The sequence below is a fragment of the Meleagris gallopavo genome, chromosome 1, assembly GCF_000146605.3.
Source record: "Meleagris gallopavo isolate NT-WF06-2002-E0010 breed Aviagen turkey brand Nicholas breeding stock chromosome 1, Turkey_5.1, whole genome shotgun sequence".
Taxonomy (NCBI): domain Eukaryota; kingdom Metazoa; phylum Chordata; class Aves; order Galliformes; family Phasianidae; genus Meleagris; species Meleagris gallopavo.
The window spans coordinates 79,009,496-79,027,959 of record NC_015011.2 but is presented as its reverse complement, the minus strand read 5'-3'; the positions used below and the strand labels follow the sequence as shown (position 1 = coordinate 79,027,959).

The window sequence follows — 18,464 nt, the reverse complement described above, 5'->3', positions numbered from 1 at the left end:
AAAAAAAAAAAAATCAACTAAGAGAAAAACCTCATACATTTAATTCACCATAAATGAGTCCTCAGCCACAGGAAATTTTATAGGGATTTGCAAGCCAAAAAAAAAGATGGGGAAAAAATAAAATAAAATCACTGTTCTGTCAATTCCCAAAGAATCTATATGGTGCTGGTATTAAATGCCTCCATATATTATTTGCATACTCTGCAGATGTTCACTTGCGGTGATTATGTACAATAACACACTGCCTTGAATCTGTAAAACACTGGTCTCGTTTATATACAATACCATACTTGGAATTTTATGTCGATATTTTCTCCTAAACCACCTTTATGTATTGCATTGGTGAGAAACTATCAAAACAGCTTTGAAAACAGCAAACACTCAATCACAGGTCAATTTTTCTGCCAATTCACTTTTATGTTTATCTGGGGAGGGAATCTTGGCTTTGGTAGTGTCAGAGCAAATTTCCTCACCAACTTGAATGGTCCCAGAATTTCAGTCTGTGTTATAGTATTTTTATTGCATCCCAGACAAAGTAATTTCTAGCCTTTCCTTTTGGAAACTACCTAAATAGCTCAATGAACTTCACTGTAAGGGTTTTCTCATTCTGATTTCTTTCTATCACTGCTAGCTCTGCCTAACACACATTAACTAATTCCTTCTTCACTTGGTGTTTACACACTTCAAATATTCATAGAGGGCTGTGTTTCTCCACGCTTCCATTGCTGCCAGACACATTAGCTTTCATTTCCACCAAGCTGAATCTTCATTTGTTTTTGTACCTAGTCTCTAATCTCTCTAGGTATCTTTGTATTATTACTATTTAATTTGTTAAGTACTGACAGTACGCCAGGTGCCTTTGGTTTGCCAGATGCTGCACAGGAACAAAAAGGCACAATTCTTCTCCTGTGGAGGAAATGGTCTAAAATACAAAGCAAAGATGGGGCACTGTCCTTGCAGCTCAGAGCATATGGTCCTGCTTTGGATCTGTTCCAAAAACTCCACATCCTTCTTGAGCAAGGGGCTCCGGACCCTCACCTCTTGCTACAGATGGGCCCCATGAGAGCAAAAGTCTTTTTCTCCTTGTTACATAAGCCATCATATTTTTAACCGCATGTCCTGTTTAAATATTTCTTTGCTCCTTATTCTTGAGACAAGGAACACTCAAGGGAACTAGAAGTTTCCCCAAAGATCAGACTAAGTACTGTCCAAATATGCTTTTTGCAGTCCGAAGGAATGGTTGAATAGAAAACCACAACCAAATACCATTGGCTAAATGAAGCCAAATTCTGGCAATGGCTCCTAGAAAGTACCAGAGATCTGCACATTTATCAAGAAGTGGTCTGCATTGCTTTCAGCACGTAGATACAGAAGTTGTATGTGCATATTGCTATTCTTAACAGTCCTCACACCTGTTTTATAGCTAGGCTCTTTCTGTTCCCTGAGCCCCTGCCTCAAAACAACAGCTCTTTCTCCAGCATTGGCTAGGAGATACAGAAAGCTGACAGCCAATGCCTCTAATAAGTACGTCCTCCATGTATGCACCTTATCCTAATAAGGTAATTTCCCAGTGGTGTTTCAGGCTCCTCAGTTCTGTGATCACCAGTTAAATCTCAGATCTTCCTTCCCACTACCTAACAGGAGAGAACACTGTGTACCATGGTTTTCAATCTTCTTTTTGTCCTTCTTCTCATCCAAGAAGGGGGAAAACAGATAGTCCCAAGCAGGTCTCCCCAGAGAAGGGAGTTAGACATGAAAGGATAAGTAAGGTTGTACATATCCAAGTCTTTAAGCAGCTCTTGAGCCCCTAAAAGCTAACTTAATGCTTCTTCACACATTGTGTACAAAAGCACTGGCCCTCAAGGAAATAGACTACACAGTACTGCACAGACATAAAAGAGAGTTAAGTTCACAGCAGAAGCATCTCTGACTGCAGAAGCCAGAGAAGATGCCACTGCCATTTCATTTCTTAGAGAACCAGCACTTTGCTAAGAGCATCCCCTCAACCTTCACTATTCTTTCCCTCCCTGAAATCTACAAGCAAGGAGATAAACTGTTTGTAAATAACAGTTTCACACCAATTAGATCCATGCTCTGCAAACATCATTGCAAACTCAATGTGCTGTTTCTAAGGGCTTGTTATTTTAGAATACTGTATAGCTATATTTCTAAATAATTGATCTGTTCTACTTTAAAAAAGGCCATCAAAAAGATACGTGGGCAATTTATTGTGGAGGTAACAGCAGGAGAGACCATAGGAGTTAACCTCAGCTTAGCCATGTTTACAGCTACAGCATTTTGCAATCCCAGGCCTTGGAATGAGACCAGAGGCTGCACAGTTCTCCCCTGCCTCCCCAGCATCTCATTTTCACCTGGAAAAAAGGCAAGCATAGCAGTGAGGCAGGACAGCCAGCTTCACAGTTGTGACGGGATCAAGGTGTGCACAGAGAATTCTCTGCCCCATAGCAGGAGCACTACCATGGGTTTCTAGTGCTGGACATCAGAACTCAAGAACAAAGGCCTGAAGCTGCGGCCATGCGAATGTAGCCTATATCAGGCACCATCTGGCTATAGTAACCTGACCAAGATGAGGAAGCTGGCAAGTACGAACAAGAGCAGATTCTCAGAGAAGTGCCAAGATCTGTGGCCTCAGATTCCTCAGCGCACTAAAGGTAACGTAGCATGGTAAAAGCTGAAGATGCATGCTGCAAAACCATGACTTTATCCCGTGTTACTCAGATGAAGACCTTAAGAGCAATCAGGGTAGTTCTGACCTTCCACAGAATCCAGTACAGACCCTCAGCCTACAGCTGAGGAACCATGGTTAACAACATCTGTTTCACACTGTGCAGTCCACACGGAAGGCTGCCAATACTAGGCTGAAGCACTGGTGAACTCCCTGACCTTTCAGCTGAACTCTTCCAACAACTAATTTCTTTACTGTGTCTTACTTCTAACTCCAAGCTTGCCTAGTTTCCACTTCTCACAGCTCTTTACACCTGTGACTGCTAGATTAAAGAGCTGTCCTAAATAAGATAAATTCTTCCCCACTGGCTTTATTTTGCAATCAAGACCTTTTACTTTGATAAGTTAACTAGAAGTATCAGCGCCTTCTCTTCAGAAGAGAAGCATTCCATCCTCACATCTCTTACCATACACTGCCATTTTCAGCTTTTGGTGTGGACCTCAAGACTGAAACAAGACCTGAAACAAGAATCCCAGAGTACATTCACTTAATTTGACTTAATTTGTGCAGCAAGGAGCAACATAGCCATTTCAGCTCTGCCAAGCCACCCAGGTACCATATGAAAGCATTATTTTGTAGCAGGGCAAGAAATGTGAACTGATAAGAAAGATTTTTCCAAAAAATTTTCCAAAAAACGTGAACTGATAAGAAAGATTTTACCCATAACTGCGTATTTTCACAACTGGAATCTTGTTGAAAAACACAAAGTTGGCTTGCAGAATCCAGACAGGTCAGACATTCAGAGGATTCTGCAACACTCTTGCTGCAACCCAACCCCCTCCTCCCCCCAACCACTAACACCACTCAACACCTCACAAGAAGGCCATTGTGCTGCCAGAGGCTTAAGGTCAAAATTTATGAATGTGAATGTCCACTGAGATGAAACAATCACAGATGGGACAGATCTTCCACTTGCCTCCCACACTGACATCCCTGACAGCATTTCAAGCACACTGTTCAGCTCATTAATACCAGGGCACCAGAATCATCTACATAATCAGCCCAGCACAAGACAGATCTCCAAGTCAATGCACAGTTCCCACAGTTTTTATTTCAGGATACCCACTTCCACAAGGTTAATATACATCTTGTTTACTAATGTATACACATTGTTCCATGGAATTTGCCTAATCCTGCTGTTAGTTGACACGTCACCTGTATTATATATGAACTTCACAAGAATTGACTTTTATTATCTCTTTCCCACAGACATTTTTTTTTGTTGCTGTAACCAGGAATTTTTCCATTTTTTCGTAGGGAATGAGGAAAAGGCCTGCTAGTTTTGGCATAAAACAGCAATGTGATGAACAGACAGGATAGAAAAGTATTAAAAGCACATGAGAGTAACAGGAAGAAAAACAGACCTTTCAATGAAGGAAGAAGCTCAAAGAAGTGATCACCAGGGATGGATCAGAGGGAGAAGCTGTAAAAACAAGCTAAACTGAAAAATATAAGTGGGGGCCATGAGGTGTAGGGCCCTGAGAACAGAGGCCAATTTTGATGCACAGCACAATGAAAAGGCACTGAAGTGACTTAAGGACGTAACTGTATAATTAAGAGATTCTCAAACATATTCTGAAATACATCATGACTGGTAGTCAAGGTGAAATAACAGAACAGCAAAGCCATATTGCAGGGACTACCAGCTTGTTGCTTTTCCCCATGCTAGTGTCCAGAGCTTTTATACTGTGCTGGAAAGCTTCAAAAAGAAGAAAACATGGACAGAAACATGGTCTTCCCTCCCACTCACCCCCACCTCCATTTTCAAATTACTCTCTATAGTTCTGTGGAAAGAAGTCAGATCCTTTTGGAAAATGCCAAGGAAATACATCCATTGGATAAGAGCAATTTAAATATTTGATGGCTAATATATTAAATGTTAATTGAATATTACAATGATTTTCTCCCCTGGACAGCACACAATTAACATTTAATTTGCTATAAAATATTTAAAGTTATAAAATATCTGAGGGCAACTGAAATGTCTCTTCCACCCAATTGTCTTGGGACAATGCTTTAAGAGAATAAAAAGTCCCCTTAAAAAAAAAAAAAAAAAAAAAAAAAAGCATTTCAAGTTCCTCTACCGATCCATACAAGAAGGTTGGGCAAAGCCTTTAGGATTGGCACAGGGTTCAAGGACATAGGGCACACGAGGGAACAGAGTTTGGACTGGAGGGGATCATACAGAAGTGAGATTAGAAGTTCTCATGACTACCCAGCTCTGAGCTAGAAAAGTGCTGTGGCAGCTACCCCACTTCAGAGAAAAGCAAATGCTGTGCATTTAGACCAGGCATTTATCTTAACAATATTATTTGTTTCAGAGGTGCCAGTGAGGGATTGGAGTCCTGACTGCTCTGTACACTTTTGTTCCAAGGCTTATTGACAAGAGCTATACACAGATGATAGAGCTACTGCTTTGGCTGTGCTTGACACCTCACTAAGCACTTGGGATGTTAAAATTAAGCCAGTTGTTTAGAATCTGAACATGAGTTTATCTAGTAAGGCGTAGCATTCAGAATTGAACAGCCCAGCATTTTGGAAACCTTACTCTGGTGCCTTGTTTAGGAAGGTGGGTAGGAAACCTTTGGTAATACTTCACTGTGAAAAGAGACCTATTAATTAGTTGAACAGTGCATCATCCTTCAACAGAACTAGGAAAGCACTGCCTCAGTAGTCCTGACTTAATTTTTTATTTTTTTTATTGGAAAAGCAGAAAAACTGTTTCAATATGTATCATTCAGGAAGCAGAGAGGATTCATGTAGAAGCAACCAAACCTCTACCACAGGCACCCTTAAAGAAATGATTTCCATTGGTAAGAGATCCTAAATAACACCAGGGATAGAGGAAATTCACCTACTCACCTCCATTTTGCTTAGTCATGCCTTACCCAGCACTTTAGAAGGAATACCAGCTTTGTTAAGCTCAGCTCTTTATGCAGCTTCTTTGAACTTCCTGACTTTCCTGGGCTCAGACTTTTCATTGACTACTTTCTAAAGATCTGCTAAACAAAGCGAGCCTTGGGCTCGTAACAATGAATTATTTCCACCTAGAAGAATTCCCCATTCCAGAGGCTCCTCTTATTTGTTGCTTAGAAATATTTGACTCGTGGCAGGAGAAAAGAGTTGCCTTCAGTTCATGCCTATGTGGAAAACCATGCTTGCGAAAAAAAAATTCAAGTCTTTACTGGATGGAGGTCTCCTTTCTTCCTATTCCTCCATAGCCATATTGTCATTAATTACCACAATGAATCACCACCACTTGATGCTCAGTTATCCAGTGTTGCAGAAAAACTGCAATACTTTCTTGGGATAATTGATAATTTATCTATGTACCAAAATTGATACAGCACTATAAGACAAAGAGAGAGCCCTTGGACTGCTGAAATGTCTTTCTTCCCCAGTGCAGCACAGAAAAGAGGGTTATAGAAGATTATATAGAATGTAAGGATGAGTATAAGCTCAGAGAACTTACAGGGTGTACTTAGAGGATGAAATGCTGTACATCTGAGAGTATGATCATGATAGACTGCTGCAAGCAACGAGTCTGGCAGCCTATTTGGTGACAACTGATGGAGGCCACACCACATACATAAACAACTCCACGATACTGGGGATCAGGGCCCCAAAATCTAAGTTTTGCTAAAAATCAGTGCTGAATCCTTGACTCAAAGAGACTGACAAATCACATAATTGAGCTCAGCATGTTGGGATGCAGCCTTTTTCATCTAATCTGTTGGAAAGAAGTTCTCCCATTTGCCTTCTCTTCTAAAGTGTAGTACTGTGAAAGGCCTTAGAGGACTCGTGCGAGATTGTTAGATATATAAAATTTAAGAACATTTTAGATTATGTCCCAGTAAAAGATGAAAGATGGCAGACTCCAGTAGTTTGGTAAGGAACATTTCCTTAGAAACCAGATTTTATTACTACAGAATGATTCTGTCCCTTCCTATCACTGTCACAGGACTACCAAATAATCAAACACCTTTTTGATCATGAAAAGAGCAGATACAGGAAGCTATAGTTGTCGATGGAAGTACTAAGGACAAAACTGATAGGATTTCTCAGAGCTAGGTAGAACATCAGAATAAGGAAGAGGTGATGCAGCACAGGGATTAGAAGCATGAGTAGATGCAGGCATGGAGAATCTAGGACAACCTAGTAATGGGTTTTGTTCACTTCATTTGCCACCCAGATCTCTGATCACATCATACTGCTTATGTGAATCAAGTCAGATTTCCCTCTTGTTTCGCTCTTCTCTCAGATGGATTTCCCCAAGCATGGCCTACTCTCCTGTTACAGCAACTGCTGCTTCTGCCTTTACCTGTCCAGAGGACCTAGTCTTGTGGCAGCTTCCTGTAACACTGTAGTACATCAGTGTCATACCTAATTACCATTCTCAGAGGAGCGAGCCCATTAACAAGCTGCACTGAAACCAGATCTGCATACTAATTAGGGAGCTGCCTTGGAGGATATTAATTAGGGGTGACACTTTCAGGGTAAGTTCTTCTTTCCTTCTTCATAACCTATTTGAGACACGGCTGGGAAATATGACTACAATGCAAACAGAGACAAGATGGAGCATTACATAGACCACCTGTTGGTGCATCAGAAAATTACAGAAATTTACAGTAATACTCATTTTAGGACAAAATTCTGTCTCAAGGAAGATTCTAGAAAGCTCTTAAATGAATTCTTCTAACATCCCTCCTAGCCTAGAAAAATGCAATGAAGCTTGTTCCTTCACCTCTGCATAGGGAATTCCTTTTTCTCTTTTCATTTACATTTCCCGTGGTCTTTAATAAAGGCCTCGAAAGTCTCATAGCCTAATGAAATTTTCTTGCATTGGCTCTGACACAGCTGCTCCTTGAGTTCTTGCTTCTGTTAACCACCATGAGGCTTATATAGCCTCACACAGCCCTGAGCACTATCTACTTTCACTGCCTCAACCCCAATCCCATCTCCTATAGCATCACCTTGCACCTACAGTAGCCACGGACACCTAGTAGAAAAGCAAGCATACAACACTTGCAGCTCAAAAGAGAAGCTGATTTTACAGCGCTCCATTGGATTTCATTTAGACTGGAGGTGGGAGAACAAGCAGCAGGAGTAAGAGAATTCCTCAGCAAGACAGACTCTGTTTAGAAATATGTGCCTCTCCTTTAGTGCACAGCTTCATATAATGTGTTTGTGTACAACTCAAGCATCTGTCAACGCATCAGTATGCAAATAATTTCACCTGCCACTAAGTGGCTGCCACCACACTTCCCATATTGTGAATGCATCCCACACTGGTAACTTCTGGGTGCCTCACAAAATGAGGAAACGAGCAGAACAACTGCTAGACCAGATCATGTCTGCAAGCCATGCAGCACAGGGTCCCAACTCCAGCTGTGAGCGGCATAAGAAGCTGCAGAAGAGAGCGTGCCATTATGCAATTAACAACCTGCGGATGGAGGAAGTTCCCTCCTGAATATCATCAGTCATTAATTGGCTGCTACTTTCAGGCACAATGGTTTGTATCCCTTATGCAGTTTTAGATCGCTTAATGTAATTGTGAACATTCTCCCTGTCTGTTCTTATATTCCCCCACTTCTGAGTTCTGCTGAGCTCCTGACCCCTGAGATTATCAGACAGCAGTGAGTACAACAGGTTGGCAATTCAGTAAGATGTGCCCTTCCCCCTTCCTACATACATCCATCTCTAGCATCACCATTTTTCACCTTTAATACAAATTACTTCAAGCACTTAAATTCTCAGCCATATGATTTACTTCAACTTCTTTCATAAGAGGATATGTTCTAGATGCTCATTTGGAAGGTAGACTTTCAAACATTGGTATCAGAAACAACAAAAACCAATGAGTAAAATAAGCAGCCCAGATTTCTTCTCTACTTGCAAAAAAGATTTTTTTTTCCCTGCCATTTCCTGTTAGCAATCACTTACTCCAAATCCCTTGATTTCCATAACTGAAATCAAACTGCACAGACAGCTTTTCTGGGTCAGCAGCTGAAAAAGCCGACAAAACACCTCTTTTTGTTACTTTCCCATCAAGATAAGTTCACTTACCTGCAGCAAAAACACGGGTACTCCACAAGAGAAGATGAGCTAGGGTGCTGAAGCACATACACCATCCTCTGTGATCATAGCACAGCCCTACGGCATCCAAAAAAAGTAAGGTTTGAAGCAAGAACAGATTCTGCTCACAGTCCAGTGAGCTGAGGCAAGTCTGAAGTTCATGCAAGACAACCACTCACCAAGATGGAACTTGCAATTCAAAAAAGCATCAAATATCTGCACTGGAGCCTAAAAGCAGCTCCTGGACCAATGGCTGAGGGTGAGTGTTCACCTGAGGCTGATCGAGTTAATTAAGCCACAGAGGTGACATGACTGCAACGAGCATGGAGCTCCATCTGTGTGTAAACCTCACTAGCAGACAGCAAGTCTTGTGGTGCTGAGCACTGTAAGATATCAGTAGGTCAAGCAAGTTGGTCTAACTTTATAAACTCCTGTGAGACTTAATGGATTGAAGCAAGCTAGGGTAACTGTCAGACATTAGGGAAGGTTAGTTGTCATTACTACCTTACTCCAGTTCTCCAAAATCCCCATGTACCATTGTAGCTAAAAGTTTTTCAAGGAGTGTGTGAAACAACAGGATTCACTTCATTTTTATTTGGTTATATTTTTGATTTATTCTCACTTGCCATGGGTGAAACCATACACACTTTTGTTTCAGCAGTGTTTGGGTCTTGTATCTTAAGGTCTATCATATTTTGAGGAGAGGCGAGTGGCATGACAGACAGATCTTAACTCCTATAGAAATTCAGTTCATCTCAGACTTGCTCCTATTGAGTCTCTGCTGCCTTGCAAGGCGTACCCAGGCTCTGTCTGCACCTTCAGCTACAGGTGCCTTAGAGACCAGCCCTGAGATGAGCCTTGCCTAGCATCCACACTGCAAGTCTAACTCCAGGCACAGTGGAAGCATGCTTCTCACCCTACATGGGCCCACGTGAGTCTGCATATACCCAGCATAATACCTTACTGCTATGCACAGCCCCCAAAACAGTCCCATGACTGTAAAGGAGCCCTGTTCACAAAAGGCATGCAGGGTGCAAAGCTTTGTGCTTCTCTGCATGGCTCTCTTCCAGCAAGGAATGGAAACAGCCTGTGGATGCAGCCCTTTCTGCTGCATTTATCCCATGAGTGCAGGGAAGTGATGCGTTCAAAGGCACATTGCCAGTCTCTACTCCCAGAATCATCTGTATGCTAGGGATGATTTCCCCAGTGTTTTTTTTTATCCAGTACTGGTGAATCATTTCCCTGCTAGAAATGAGGTATCCAAGTATCTTCTAAACATGATTTGGAAGAGCATAGTTTCTGCCTTTGGATGATGCCAGATGGCATCAAATGATTAGTAGGTTTAATATAAGAAGCTTCCCAGAGGATGAAACTCCTAGATCTCACAAGAGGGTCTTCACTATCCCTCTGTTCCTTCCCTTTCCAAACTTCAAATTACCATAGCTGAGCCTCTGCTGCACAACTTTACCCTCTGCTATTTTATCAATATACCCTGAACATTTTTCAGGAACAAAGTGGAAAGCATTTCCAGCAAATGCTTTTAATGTCACTTTGTTTGCCAAGAGATGCTGCCTCCTGCTTTGGCTATCATTAAGAGAAAGCATCTTTGCTTAAACAGGAAAACAAGTGATGATCTTTCCCCAAGTTGTTCATATCTCTAGCTAAGCAGCTTCTGCACTTGCTGACAAAGAGACAATGGCCTGTGCTAAATACAAGGAAATATTTGGAATCTATTTTCTAAAAAGTACCCCTTTGTAAGCATCTCCTCACCTCTTCAGATAAAGCCTGTTGTCAGCCATCTGTCTCCCTTCTTTCAGATGAGATCAGATAGCTTGTGTGACTGGCACATTTGGGCTGCCATCCCTGCTAACATGCTGTGCCCCTTGCCCATCCCTTGTGCCTGGACTCCACCTATGAACATATTATGACCTCATAACTCAAGTCAGTAATTCTGGATCCATTTCAAGTGAGAGGTATTGAGGGAAAGCACGGCTCCCTTCACAAGAAGTTTACAGTAATGCACTGAATAACTTTCCCAGTAGTGTTTATTTCCTCACAGCAGTAGAAACACAGGAAACACGACTGAAGTAACAGAGCCTCTCCACTGCTCATTCTGAACGTCTCACCTTTTGCTTCCCCATCTTTTACTGGTTCCTTCTCCTTGCATCCTTCTCTTTCATTCATGTCTAGGCAAAAGTGATCCACTTTGCTATGCTCTTTAACTACAATTTCAGTCAAAAGTTGCCTGAAGATATGACCTAGCCAGTGGGAGAATGGCTGGGGCTGAGACTAGGTCTCTCCTTGCCTTTATTCCTCCACCATCTGTGTGGCTAAAAGCTGTAGCAGTACATAAACGTTGTTGGTGAGTGTCATGGCTGAACTACTCTCCACTAACTTTTCTATTCCTTATTTTTGCTAGGGAAGGGTAGAACCAGGTTCCACTCCTTCTGGTGAATTGCTTTTACCTGTGCTCCCAGGGCTGGCTGTATCCCTTCACCAGGTGGTCAATCATTGGCTCAGGCCATGACTCAGCAATTCTCATACAGATGGTTTCATTTATTGGGAGTTAATATCCTGGTTCCTCGTTGATGATGAGGAATCAGAGGGAGGTGAACTTATTCAGCAGTATAATTGCCTCTCAGTTCAAGATCCAACTGTCCTTTCCTCTGAGACTTCTACCCAGCTCAGGGATGAAGGTTGTGCAGCAGAAGTGGATGTCAGCAAACACAGAGGCAGCTGTGCCCTGATATGTGTGAGGAGGCTGGGCCCCTGAGGAGCTGACTTCCATCTCAGTGCCAGACCTTTCTCCAGGCAGCAGCAATGGCAGTAGTGCTGAGTGACTCTATTTGCACATACACGCGGATCTCCAAGCACTTCATAGGATATGAAACCATTGTTTCAGTTTACAGTGACTGTAAGTTCTGCAACGAGTGCAACAACAAGTTCAGCAACAGCAACTGACTACCGAGATCATCCAGTGGTTTGGAGAGGTAGAAAGCCATAGTCACGGGAGGCCATGTGCTAGCTACTCTGCTGGACTGCCTCTCTTTTGGAAGAAAAAAAAAGGCAAACATGAGGTTTCACGGCTCATCAAAAAAGCCCAGATATGAATGAGGCTCAGTGCAAAGCACCAGCACTGTAGAGATTCAGAGAAGAGCGGTAAACATGATTAAAGGGCTGGGGAAATTTATTCCCGGGGAGGAAGAGTGAGCTAAATATGTATAGCTGCCTAGCTATGCCCAGAGGAGCATACTTAACCCGCTACAAATATTGGATGGAAGAATAATTGTCCTGAGGGGCATAGAGGTCTTACAACTATGAAGAATAGGGTGAAATTAAAAGGGTGGAGATGCAGCCTCAGATGGGCACACTCGATAATGGAGACGCTGACCTGTCTCCCAGTGGAAAGCCTGTTGCTTCACTCATGCAGAGCTGTCTGGGAGACAATCATTCTCAAGTACTGTAGTGGACTCTGGAGGTTTTTCTGGCCCTGTTTACTTGGTTTCTGCAGACTAACAGAGTTTACCTGTCTCCATATCTTGTTGCTAGGGGTCAGCTGGGTTTTTGTTTTATAAATTCTGGTGACAGCTAAGGGATACCTGGCAAATCTGTATCTAACCAAACATCTGCCTCCAGAAACACAAAGCCACTGTGATAATACGCAATGCCTCCAGCCCTTTGCTCTAGAGGAAGAGCCATTGTTCCTTTTGTCAGAAAGCTGCAGACCAAAATCTAGCATTTCTTATCAGTAAGGGAATATTGCAGATGTTGTAAAAATGTCCTGACCACAGGGCTCAGGGTGATGTTATCTGTAAGCAGGGAAAAATATAACTGTTGTGAGAGCAGGGCATGTCAGCCTGTCAGTGTACAAAAGAGGCTCAGCAAGCACAGGTTTAACTTGCTCCAGTACTTTGCAAGTCACCTTCTGCTGCTGAATGCATCAAAAACAAATGGTTTGGGCTTTGTGCTCACAGGAACCAGGTGCACTACTCTCACCCACCTCAGGCAGTGGAAGAAAGTGTGTTTTTTGAGCACTCATCAATTTGCTCAGAAGAATACAGACAGTTGGACGAAGCATGTTTGTCTAAACTCTGAAATCAAGTATCAGTATGGAGGAGGTAGAGAACAGAGATCAAAAGCACTGCTGAGGCCAGTTTAGCACAGGGCTGTCGTCGTGCATCTCCAGCTCTCAGAGTACCTCGTGCTTTCCATCTGTAGGATGGCGTCTGTCTCTTTGGCCATCTTTCCAAACCCAAAGTACCTACTGACAAAGGTTGTAACTACAACCTCTGGTCTCCTCTGAAGTGCACACACACAACTTGATGAGGCTGGCTGCTCTGTGTGCTGGGAGCTTCATGCTAACCCCTGTTAGCCTTCAGGCATTTTAACTGAATGGTGCATGATTCTGTTTCGCTCTGCTCTGCCCTCTTTGTTTTAACACACAGTGAGACCAATGTCAGATTACACAAGACATTCGAGGCTGTGATCGAGGTGCTGTGATCAGGAGAGGCAAAGTATGACTGTGATTGCACACAGGTATTAGAAACCAAGAAGGGAAAGATTCCGGTGTAGGGTTTAATTAGGCAGTGGGAATGAAGAGCAGTACTTCTTGGGAGAACACTGCCTCTGACCTGAAATAATTGCTACTATGGGGCTAAGACAGCTGTACAAGGTAGAGATGACCAAGCCATTCTATTCAGGAGGCCAGTGAAAATTTCTCTTCAGAGCTCTCACTGAAGCTAACCGTACAAAGAGTCTGCAGATAGCTTTGCACAAAAGATGTTCCCATATTATGTAGAAGTAGCCTAATGTCTCCTTGTCTTTATCTCCTGTCCATCACATATCAGGCAAAAACATTATTTCTGTGTAGTAATATGAGGTTTTGAGGCTCTCTTTGTGTGGGTTCAATGGCATATCCATAAGGCTTGGTGTCATATTGTCTTCCAGCAGCAGCCAAGAAGACATTATTGCTTGGTTAGATCGGCCGAGATGCTCCTGTGAACACCCCCTTCCTCATTTCAAGCTCAGCTTTAGTAACAGGTCATTGCTAACCCCGTTCGGATAGCTAAAACAGGATGCCGAGAAAAAAACTCTCAGGAGGAAGGTATAGAAAGCATCTTGCCTCAGGCAGAGACCCTGTGCCAACAGTTGGAGTCAGTACACTCTTCATCTGGCACAGCCCAGCTAGGAAAGAATGTGTGATCTGCACCTCCATGTGACAGCGTCAGGAAAACATGACCCATACTTTCAGGAACATTAGGATCATTAGGGGCTGGTCTGATGTGACTGCCTTTGGCAAACTACTTGCTTCCTTCCTTCCCTTCTTTACTTTTTTTTTCACTGAGTGCAGGAAAGCCAGCCCACCTGGCTTGCAAAGCCTGTCACCAAGTCTTTAAGCTGGAGAAACAAGCGTTACCTTGTCGAATGTCAGCAGCACATGTTTCTGGAAGACTGAAGGGCAGGTGGTACTGCCTTATAAATCATCTAAATATGCCTGGGGTGATAAATGCCTGCTGTATTTTGCATAACATCTGGGATAGCACAGGAGAGACCTTGGGGGCTGGGAGTGAACATTTCTGAATGTTATGAAATGACAGAGACAGAGATGGTGTCACCATATGGTCAAAGAAGCAGTCAGAGATGCCCAGTTCACCTCCTCTAAGGGAAAAGGCAACTGGTGGTGCAGGAATGCACTGCAAAGAGTATTTTTTCTGCTTGGTTTTATCAGGTTTTGACAGCGTAAGAATTGCATGGTCTTTGCCAGGCTGAAAGGACAGAGGGAGGGTGAAAGAGAAGAAGGAAATGTGTGCCTTCCAGATGGACTGGTTGGTTAATTTTTCCGGGGTTAAAAAGAGAAGGATCAAGAACAGCAGAAACCAGAACAAGGAAAAGGACTTCCAGGAGTGGCTACAACAGTAATAAGGATTGGTAATAAGTACAAGATGGTTTTGAGAACTACTCTGAAAACCAATTTGAATACTGAACACAATTTTAACATTTTAACAGACTTCGTAGTTTATCCAAACTATCTTGAACAATTTAAGGGAAAAAAATAAAAATAAAAAAAAAATCCCATGACATGAAATCTCTTGCTGCAGAGAACATTTCTTTTTTCAACCCTTTTTGCTTCCAGCTCTCTCCCTAATATGTAATTCTGTAATTCCCACCAGCAGTGGGAGAGAGCCCAGTTGAGTGTGTGTCCAACAGGTATTTGAGAGTATTATTCAGCACAGCTCTAGGGAGTACTGAACTAACTCTCACATCACACTAGGTATGATTAAATCATTCTTCCTGCCCAAGATGCTCCAACCCATGTGCAAAGGTCATTGAATCTCACACCTGGTACCACAAAGAAACAAGATATGGAGAAACCTCAGGAAATCACTTAGCTCATCCCTTGCTTTGAGATAAGATGAACTAGAACTAAACCATGCCTGGAAAAGGCAAGCTAATCTGTTCTTAAAATGCTTTCCAATGATGGAGTCTCCATACTCTCCCCAGGCAATCCACTGTGGTTCTTCACTACCATGGCCTTTTTATTTCTAACTCAAATCTTGCTGTAATTTAAGTCCATTATTTCCTGTCCTATCCACAATGGGTGAGGAGAAAAGTTTATAGTCTTTTTCCTTGCAGCAGTCTTTTATATACTGGAAGACTGTTCACACCTTCCCCCTTCAGCCTTCTTTTCTGTAGGCTAATTAACCCCAATTAATTCAATCTTTTTTCATGGGTCATATTTGCCAGAATGCTGATTACTCTCATTACTGTTCTCTGGGCTCTCTCTTCCAGCTCCTGCTTCCTTTAAGCATCGTGCTATGGAAAAGGAAAGGAAGAAAGGAAGAAAGGAAGAAAAGAAGAAAGGAAGGGAAGGGAAGGGAAGGGAAAAAAGAAAACATGAATAAATAAGAAAGAAAAGACAGAAAAAAGGACATGCCTACATATTACCTAAGATGGGTTTTTGGGTTCATTGCATTTCTACCGATCGTAAGTCTCCAACACGGTTTCATGGGATTATTTAAGTTTCTTTTCTATTACTGTTTGGTTGCTTCCCAAAGACATTCACAGTAATCATAGAATCATAGAATTGCTCAGGTTGGAAAAGACCTTAAAGATCATCAAATTCAACCTCAACATAACCATCCTACCCTAACTCTAAAAACCCTTCGCTAAATCATGTCCCTGAGCACCACATCCAAACAGTTTTTAAATACATCAAGGGATGGTGACTCAGTGCAGTAGCCTGTGCTGCCTGCCTAGGCCTTGTTCCTTGCAGGTAGACTTACCCATGACTTTGCAGTGCTACACACCGTATAGTAGATGTTGCAGAAGGTGTGCAAGAATGATTGCATTGTCTGAATGTGTGTCTTATTACTCAGAATTCTTTTCATCACCAGGCAAGATTTAAAGATAAAAGAATATGTTTGCTTAAAAAAACAGATTTGCAATAATGAAAGCAAGTCATAAAAAGATAGAACAATGTTATTAAGATCATACTGAACCTAATAATTCTCCATGGTGGTGGCAGCATAGTTTTCTCCAGTCCCTGTCTCTCTTCATGAGTCAGATTTGGAAGAACAACATTTGCAAGATGGTTAGTTCTGGAAAAGTTGCTTTGCTCTGCCTTGTAATGCTTTAAAATCTCTGTGCATTTGGAAATGTATTTGTAGCCCAACTTGGACCATTTATTTCCTGAAATATCAACACTACTAAAAGCAAAGACAAACAAGAGTATGAGCCAACGCAACTTTGCTCTTGCTGTCTCTGTTTCTGAATGTGCTCGTACCAGAAACAAATCTGCCATGCAGCACTGGTTAACTCCCCATGAGGCTGACATTTGGACTAGGCTGGGGAGGAGATATGATAAATGAGCCATGGGTTGTTGATGAAGGGGTGAAAAAACATGCAAAGAACAGTAACAGAACTGGGAGATGGAGACAGTCACAGCCAATGATTGTAAGGGAAGAAAGTTGGTGTCCGCTCTTCGATAATACCATGGAAAACAGAGGAACAGCAAAAAACAAACAAACAAACAAAAACAAAAAAACAACAACAACAACAAAAAAAAACACATCAGAATCCATAGAACATACAGTTTACTATAGGTAGGCACAACAAAATGCCATGTCACATTTGTTATTAATCTCTATCGCATCAGACGATCTGTTCCTGTAGCTTTCCTTCACATAGTATCACAATGGCAGTACATAAAACACATCTCCTCACAGTTGGACTCAGTTAGAAGTTTTCAACATTTAAGGGGAATAAAAAGGCAAAACAAAGATGGACTTTGCAGAAAAGCACTGAGGATAGTGCTTATTATAGAAATGTGATCCAGTGTTTCCAACACAGAACAAGAACATTTTCAGTTTCACCCTAGGTCATCATTTTTCAATCTCCTTTCCTTAGGTTGGATGATGACCAAGTTCCAGAAGGCAAATCCACTTCCAGTTACGACAAAGCTAAGCCAGTTTCTGCTGCTGCAATGGAGTGGTATTAAAAAAATTCTGTTGCCTATGTTAGGGTAGAAGCATTAAGCTGGGCCTGCTCTATACTTTCTCCCAGGGAAAACAGGCACGTTAGGGCTGCTTATAAGCATTTGGTGGATGAGTATATATATCCTGGAGAAATTGGCTGCAAATGATACTATTCACTGGGCAAAAGCTGTCTTGATGGCCAGGCCCAAGAGATTGTTGTGAATGGAGCTAAATCTGGTTGGTGGCCAATCACAAGTGGTGTTCCCCAGGACTTACTGTTGGATTGAGTTCTGTTTAATATTTTTATCAGTGATCTTGATGAGGGAAGGGATTGAGTGCATCCTCAGAAGGATACTGAATTGCTTTTTAGGTCCTTTCCAGCCTAAATAATTCTATGATTTTATAGCAGAGGGCACCCATAGAAGGGACAAGCTGATCCTAGTATGGGACCATGCAGTGTGGGACAGCATCTAGATGACTGTCAAAAAGGGGATGATTAAAAACACCTCCACCTCAACTTGAAAGTGTATTCACTCAAGGTGTAGTTAGGCTTTCCCAGGAGGACTTGTTAGTATTAGCACGATGTAAAAAGCTACAGAATTCTTCATAAAGGCATGCTGTGCCTAGCTGCGAGGCACTTCCAGGCAGATGAACATTTAACGCCTCGAATATATAAATACCCTTGTTATATAACAAGGTTTGAGTTATGTTTTTTTACAGCCTTGGTAAAAATCGATCACAGCTCAGTCTCTTAGCAAATATCATTGCGGAGGTGAAATGACTCTCTCAAACAGCTGCCAAACCTTCCCATGCATAAGCCTCACTATTCAACCTCTCTGTCCTCAGTTCCTGCAGTCAGCAAGGAGGGCTTATCCAACAAAAGTTTCAAGATTTCGCTTTTGCTCTGGAGAGCCCAAGAGCACAGCTGGAATCCAACAGTCCTTTCCCAAGCACAAGCCCTTTGCTAGGCTCCCTGTGCTACAGGCGACATTAACACTTCTCCATGTAGCTGTTTATAAAGGAATGTTTTTTCCACAGGCTATTTGTTGACATATAGCTCCCACAGCTAATCCTAAAGTGCTTTCTAAAACCATAAACTGTATATGTTACAGAGATTAGAGCTGAACAAATATTTCACTATAAATCATTTATTCAATAAATTTCTTATG

General features: G+C 42.1%; 1 long non-coding RNA gene across 2 annotated transcripts in view; it reads right to left on the bottom strand.

Moving 5' to 3' along the window:
- LOC109369323 overlaps positions 1 to 10,721 on the bottom strand; it is an 81,248-nt gene extending 70,527 nt beyond the window's left edge. For both annotated transcript variants that reach the window (XR_004161608.1, XR_004161610.1), the window contains exons 1-2: positions 10,592 to 10,721; positions 8,813 to 8,899 (exon numbers count right to left, since the gene is read on the bottom strand). This is a non-coding gene — a long non-coding RNA (uncharacterized LOC109369323). The remainder of the gene's footprint in view (positions 1 to 8,812; positions 8,900 to 10,591) is intronic.
- Positions 10,722 to 18,464: the final 7,743 nt, after the last annotated feature.